At 46.0% G+C, this 7,388-nt stretch overlaps 1 pseudogene; it reads right to left on the bottom strand.

Annotated features, from left to right (window-relative positions):
* Window positions 1-1,064: 1,064 nt before the first annotated feature.
* Window positions 1,065-1,163, bottom strand: LOC126023711 (uncharacterized; annotated as a pseudogene).
* Window positions 1,164-7,388: the final 6,225 nt, after the last annotated feature.

The following is a 7,388-nucleotide window of genomic DNA, read 5'->3' as shown; positions in this document are numbered from 1 at the left end:
AGGTAATGTTTTATTTAATTTTTTGTTTGTTTTGGGGCCACACCCTGCAGTGGTCGGGGATTACTCCTGGCTCTGCATTTGGGTCACTTCTAGTGGTGCTTAAAGAATCACATAGGGTGCTAAGGATTGAACCTGTCTGGCCACATGCAAGGAAAGTGTCCTAGCCATGATACTATTGCTCCACTGCCCCATTGCCTTTCATTTTTAAACTTTTGTTTGTTTCTGTTTTTTTATGGGGCCACATCCGGCGGCATTCGGGTTACTCCTGAAATCGGGTTACTCAAAAATCACTCCTGGCAGGACCGGGAAATGCTGGGAATTGAACCCGGTTGTGTCCTGGGTCAGTTGTGTGCAAGGCAAACGCCCTGCTGCTGTGCTATCACTCTGGCCCCTTAATTTGACATGTTTTTTTTTGTTTTGTTTTGGGGGCACAACTGGTGATGCTCAGGGGTTACTCCTGGCTGTGTGCTCAGAAATTGCTTCTGGCCTGGGGGACCATATGGGACACCGGGGGATCGAACCACGGTCCATCCTAGGTTAGTGCGTGCAAGGCAAACACCCTACTGCTTGTGCCACCGCTTCGGCCCCTTAATTTGACTTGTTAATTGACACATTATCATTGTGTTCCATACATTGGGCCTAAGTACATCCATTGTGCAATTTTTTTTAAATAAGGGGGAACCTGTTATGGTAGAGTTTAGGGACTTGAGGATCACTTCTGGTGATTATCTACATATCTATATACATATGTATTTTATAGATATATTTTAAATTTTTTATTGAAACAATTATGATTTACAAAGCCCTTTATAGTTGGGTTTGTGTGGTTGTTTTTTTTTTTTGTTTTTTTTTTTTTTTTTTTTTTTTGTGGTGGGGGTTATACCTGGCAGCGCTCAGGAGTTACTCCTGGCTTTGTGCTCAGAGGACCATATGAGATGTTGGGATTCTATTTGGGATCCATCCTATGTTGGCTGTGTGTAAGGCAAATGCCTTAACTTTGTGCTATCACTCCGGCCTTGGTTTGTGATATATATATATATATATATATATATATTTTTTTTTTTTTTAATATGGAGCGCTTCATGAATTTGCATGTCATCCTAGTATAAGGGCCGTGCTATCTCTGTATTGTTCCAATTTTAGTATATGTGCTGCTGAAGCAAGCATTGGTTTGTGATTTTTTTTTGGTTTTTGGGTCACACCCGGTGGTACTCAGGGGTTACTCCTGGCTGTCTGCTCAGAAATAGCTCCTGGCAGGCACGGGGGACCATATGGGACACCGGGATTCGAACCAAACACCTTTGGTCCTGGATCGGCTGCTTGCAAGGCAAACGCCGCTGTGCTGTCTCTCCGGGCCCTGGTTTGTGATTTTTATTTTTATTTATTTTTTTTTTTGGTTTTTTGGGCCACACCCGGTGGCGCTCAGGGGTTACTCCTGGCTATGCGCTCAGAAGTCGCTCCTGGCTTGGGGGACCATATGGGACGCCGGGGGATCGAACCGCGGTCCGTCTCCTAGGCTAGCACAGGTAAGGCTTACCTTACCTCCAGCGCCACCGCCCGGCCCCCCTGTGATTTTTATTTTTTATTTTGGGACCATATGGGATCCTGGGATACGAACCACTGTCCTTCTGCATGCAAAGCAAAAGCCCTACCTTCATGCTATCTCTCCGGCCCCATGGTTTGTGATATATATATTTGGTTTTGGGGTCACACCCTGCAGCGCTCAGGAGTTACTGCTGGCTCTATGCTCCTGGCAGGCTTGGGGGACCATATGGGACACTGGAATTTGAACCACAGTCCTGCATGCAAAGCAAACGCCCTACCTCCATGCTATCTCTCCAGCCCTGTTTTGTGATATTTTTTAAACTAATTTGTAATTTCCACACCTGGCAGAGCTTACTCCTGACTTTGTGCTCAGGGATCACTCCTGATGGTGCTGGGTGGACTAACCATGTTTTTTTTTTTTTTGGGGGGGTGCCCCCTGGTGACTCTCGGGTTACTCCTGGCTATGCATTCAGAAATTACTCCTGGCTTGGGGGACCATATGGGATGCCAGGATTCTAACCACTGTCCTTCCTGAATCTGCTGCATGCAAGGCAAATACCCTGCTGTTGTACTATCACTCTGGCCCCCCATGCTTATTTTATGTTTTGTATTTTTGGTCACACCCAATGGCACTCGGGTTACTCCTGACTCTGCGCTCAGAATTCTCTCCTGGCAGGCTTGGAGAACCATATGGGATGCTGGAGATCGAACCTGGGTCTGCCCTGGGCCAGCAGTATGCAAGGCAAATGCCCTATCGCTGTGCTGTTACTTCGGCCATGAGTTTTTCATCTTCTGAGTATTATTCCATTGTATTCATATGCTAGTTTCTTCATCCGTTCTTCCTTGCACACTTCAGTTTATTCCAAGTCTTAAATATTGGACTAGAAAGATAGTATAAGGGGTATGGCACTTAGCTGGCATAGACTGGCCCTAGTTCAATAGCACCACATATGGTCCCATAAGCTTCATCCAGGGAGTGATCCCTAAGAACAGCCAGGATGGCTCAAAACAAAAATCTTTTTTTTTTTTTTTTTTGGTTTTTGGGCCACACCCGGTGACGCTCAGGGGTTACTCCTAGCTATCCGCTCAGAAGTCGCTCCTGGCTTGGGAGACCATATGGGAAACCGGGGGATCGAACCGCGGTCCATCCAAGGCTAGCGCAGGCAAGGCAGGTACCTTACCTCTAGCGCCACCGCCCGGCCCCAAAACAAAAATCTTTTTTTTTTTTTTTTTTGGTTTTTGGGCCACACCCGTTTGACACTCAGGGGTTACTCCTGGCTATGTGCTCAGAAATCGCCCCTGGCTTGGGGGGACCATATGGGACGCCGGGGGATCGAACCGTGGTCCTTCCTTGGCTAGCGCTTGCAAGGCAGACACCTTACCTCCAGCGCCACCTACCCGGCCCTCAAAACAAAAATCTTGACTATTGTTTTTCGTTTTGTTTTGTGTTTGGTTTGGTTTTTGGGCCATGCCCAGTGACACTCAGGAGTTATTCCTAGCTATGAGCTCAGAAATCGTTCCTGGCTTGGGGGACCATTTGGGATGCTGGAGATCAAACCTAGGTCCATCTTGGGTCAGTTGCATGTAAGACAAAAGCCTTATTGATGTGCTATTGCTCCGTCCCCCCTTTAGAAAAATTTATTTATTTGGGGGTTTGGACCACATTAACCCAAGATGGTATCTTATCTTAGTTGTTATTTTTGGTTTGCATTTTTCTAATAAATGGTGATTAGCAGTCCCCCCATTTTTTAACTTGGGCCACATTTGGCAGTGTCTTTGGGTGACTCCTGGCTTTATGTTCAAGGATTTCTCCCAATAGTGTCTTGGGGACCAGTGATACAAGAAATCAAATCCAGCCCAGGATTCCCACCTGCAGTGTGCATTCAACCCACTTCCCTTTCTCTGTCTTTGATGAGCAGTCATTCTTTTTTTTTTTTGGTTTTTGGGCCACACCCGGCGGTGCTCAGGGGTTACTCCTGGCTGTCTGCTCAGAAATAGCTCCTGGCAGGCACGGGGGACCATATGGGACACCGGGATTCGAACCAACCACCTTTGGTCCTGGATCAGCTGCTTGCTGTGCTATCTCTCCGGGCCCGAGCAGTCATTCTTTTATCAGTTGGCTAACTGTTTTTAGGTAAATGTCTCTTACACTCTTTTTTTTTTTTTTTTTTTAATATTCTTTTTTTTTTTTTTTTTTTTTTTGTTGTTTTTTTTTTTTTTGGGTCACACCCGGCAGTGCTCAGGGGTTACTCCTGGCTCCATGCTCAGAAATTGCTCCTGGGGCCGGGTAGGTGGCGCTGGAGGTAAGGTGTCTGCCTTGCAAGCGCTAGCCAAGGAAGGACCACGGTTCGATCCCCTGGCGTCCCATATGGTCCCCCCAAGCCAGGGGCGATTTCTGAGCACATAGCCAGGAGTAACCCCTGAGCATCAAACGGGTGTGGCCCAAAAAACCAAAAAAAAAAAAAAAAAAAAAAAAAAGAAATTGCTCCTGGCAGGCACGGGGGTCCATATGGGATGCCGGGATTCGAACCGATGACCTTCTGCATGAAAGGCAAACGCCTTACCTCCATGCTATCTCTCCGGCCCCATACACTCTTAATGATTATTTTGAGGTACTTCCCCATGAGGACAACTCTTAAAATATATATATATATATTTTTTTTTTGTTTTGTTTTGTTTTTGTTTTTGTTTTTGGGCCACACCCGGTGACGCTTAGGGGTTACTCATGGCTATGTGCTCAGAAGTTGCTCCTGGCTTGGGGGACTATATGGGACACCGGGGGATCGAACCGCAGTCTGTCCAAGGCTAGCGCAGGCAAGGCAGGCACCTTACCTTTAGTGCCACCGCCCGGCCCCTTAAAAATATATTTATATTTTTTTGTTTTGTTTTGTTTTTTGCTTTTTGGGCTTAGGAGTTACTCCTAGCTTTGCTTAGAAATTGCTCCTGGCTCGAGGAATCATATGGGACGCTGGGGATCGAACCAAGATCCGTCCTGAATTGGCCACGTGCAGGGCAAAATGCCCTACTGCTGTGCTATCGCTCTGCCCCAACTCTTGAAATTTTATCTTATCAAATGCTACCCTAAAATAGCATGCAGCATACAGGATGACAATTTTTTAGCTAAAAAGCCATTACTAAAATGTACTTTTATTTTAATTTCCACACCCTTACCACATTTCTGTTGACATGACACTGTAGAGATCAATGGAACAGGGAGTCCATCATCATGAACTTTCAATCTGGCTTCATTTCTAGCCATTCCTCAAGTCAAATAAAATTACAGTGTAACTAGATTGAACGGCTTTCAGTTCATTGAATAAAAAAACTATCAGTCTTTTTTGCTTAGGCTAAAAAAGGCATTTGAATCTTTGGAATACTTTTTTTTTTTATGTGTGTGGGGAAAGCACATCCAGCAGTGCTCAGGGTTACTCCTGGCTCTGCACTAGAAATCACTCCTGGCAGGCTTGGGACCATATGGAATGCCAGGGATCAAATCTGGGTCTGCTGTGTGCAAGACAAATGCCTTACCCAGGGGCTGGAGAGATAGCATGGAGGTAAGGCGTTTTCCTTTCATGCAGGAGGTCATCAGTTTGAACCCCGGGCGTCCCATATGGTCCCCTGTGCCTGCTAGGAGCAATTTCTGAGCCTGGAGCCAGGAATAACCCCTGAGCACTGCCAGATGTGACCCAAAAACCACACACACACACACACACACACACACACACACACAAACACACACAAAACAAATGCCTTACCCGCTGTGCTATCATTCCAGCCCCTGGAATACTCTTGTTTGTTTGTTTTTTGTTTGTTTTTGTCACACCTGGCAATGTTCAAGGGACCATATGGGGTGTCAGGAATCAACCTTAGCTTAGTCACGTGCAAGGTAAGTGCCCTACCTGCTGTATAATCCTCTGGTCACTGAAACACTTTTCTTTTTGTTTCTTTTTTTTTTTTTTTTTTGGTTTTTGGGCCACACCCTGTGCCCCTCAGGGGTTACTCCTGGCTATGCGCTCAGAAGTTGCTCCTGGCTTCTTGGGAGACCATATGGGACACCGGGGGATCGAACCACGGTCCGTCCTAGGCTAGCGCAGTCAAGGCAGGCACCTTACCTCCAGCGCCACCGCCCGGCCCCCTTCTTTTTGTTTCTGAGCCATGCACAGTGATGTTCAAGGGATGTTCTTTTTTTTTTTTTTTTTTTGGGGGGGGGGGGTGGTTACTCCTGGCTATCTGCTCAGAAATAGCTCCTAGCAGGTACGGGGGACCATAGGGGACATCGGGATTTGAACCAACCACCTTAGGTCCTGCATCAGCTGCTTGCAAGGCAAACACCACTGTGCACTGTGCTCTCTCTCCGGCCCCTCAAGGGATGGTCATCAGTGATCAGGCTTGATCCTGGCTCTTTTGTTTGTTTGTTTTTGGGCAACACCGGCTGCGCTCAGGGATTGCTCCTGTTTACTCTGGCTCTCTTCTCAGAAATCAATCCTGGCAGGCACCGGGGACCATATGAGATGCCGGAATTTGAACCACCTTTGGTCGTGGGTCTGCTGCTTGCAAGGCAAACGCCCACTGCTGTGCTATCTCCAGCCCCTTGATCTTGGCCCTTATGCATGCAAAGCATGTGGTCTGGCATTTGAAGTCATCTCACCACCCTGTCTGGAATACACTTTCATTTTAAATTTTGTTACATTTTTGAAACACACCTGGCTGTGCTCAGGGCTTACTCCTGGCTCTCAAAGGATCTTAGGTATGCTCAGGACCATATGGAATGCTAGGAATTGAACCTGTATTAAGTCACCTGCAAGGCAAGCGCCTTACATCTCTAGCTCCTAGAAAATATTTTTGCCTCTCTTCCTCTTAGCCTTTGAATCTCAGCTTAAAGTCTGGGGCTGGAGAGATAGCGTGGAGGTAGGGTGTTTTCCTGGCATGCAGAAGGATGGTGGTTTGAATCCTGGCATCCCATATGATCCCTGTACCTGCCAGGGGTGATTTCTGAGCATAGAGCCAGGAGTAACCCCTGAGTGCTGCTGGGTGTGACCCAAAAATAAAAAACTAAAAAATTTCCAGCATCCCTAATGGTCCCCCAAGTCTAAGACCAGAGCCAGGAGTAACCCCTGAGCACCTCCAGGTGTGGCCCAACACAAAACATATATTATATATATATGTTATATATGTAATATATATAATTATATATTATATATATAATTATAAAGATTTTATTAGAAATAGAGGGCTGCGGTGCTGGAGAGATAATACAGTGGGCAAGGCACTTGATTTGCATGTAGCTGACAAGGTTTGATATCTGGCACCCCAGATGATCCCCTGAACACTGCCAGGAGTCATCCCAGTGCATAGAGCCAGAAATAAATCCTGCGTACCAACGATGTGGCCCCAAAACAAACAAATTGACCAGAGAGATAGTACAGAAGGTTAAGGCAATTGCCTTGCATGCTGTCAAAGACAGTTTGAGCCCAGCCCTATATATGGTCCCCTGACCCTGTCATGAGTGACCTTTGAGCCAGGAGTAAGCAAAGGGGTGAAAACAGTTCTATCATTTTGGGAGATACAAGAATGAATACATTTTATTTTATTTTTATTTTATGGTTTATGGGATCATACTGAATAGTGCTCAGGGAATTATACTTGGCTTTGCACACAAGAGTGACCATGACGTTGTTTGGGGGACCATATGAAGTACCAGGGATTTGCACTTGGGTGACAGGATATAAGGTAAGTACCTTAACCCTTATACTTTGACTGAAGCCCTGTGAATAAACTTTAATTTGGTTGGCTGTCGTTTTTTTTGTTTGTTTGTTTGCCCTTTTGTCTTGTTTTGGGGCAAT

Source organism: Suncus etruscus, chromosome 11 (genome assembly GCF_024139225.1).
Source record: "Suncus etruscus isolate mSunEtr1 chromosome 11, mSunEtr1.pri.cur, whole genome shotgun sequence".
Classification (NCBI taxonomy): Eukaryota; Metazoa; Chordata; class Mammalia; order Eulipotyphla; family Soricidae; genus Suncus; species Suncus etruscus.
The sequence above is the reverse complement of the archived record's forward strand: the minus strand, read 5'-3'. Positions and strand labels throughout refer to the sequence as shown.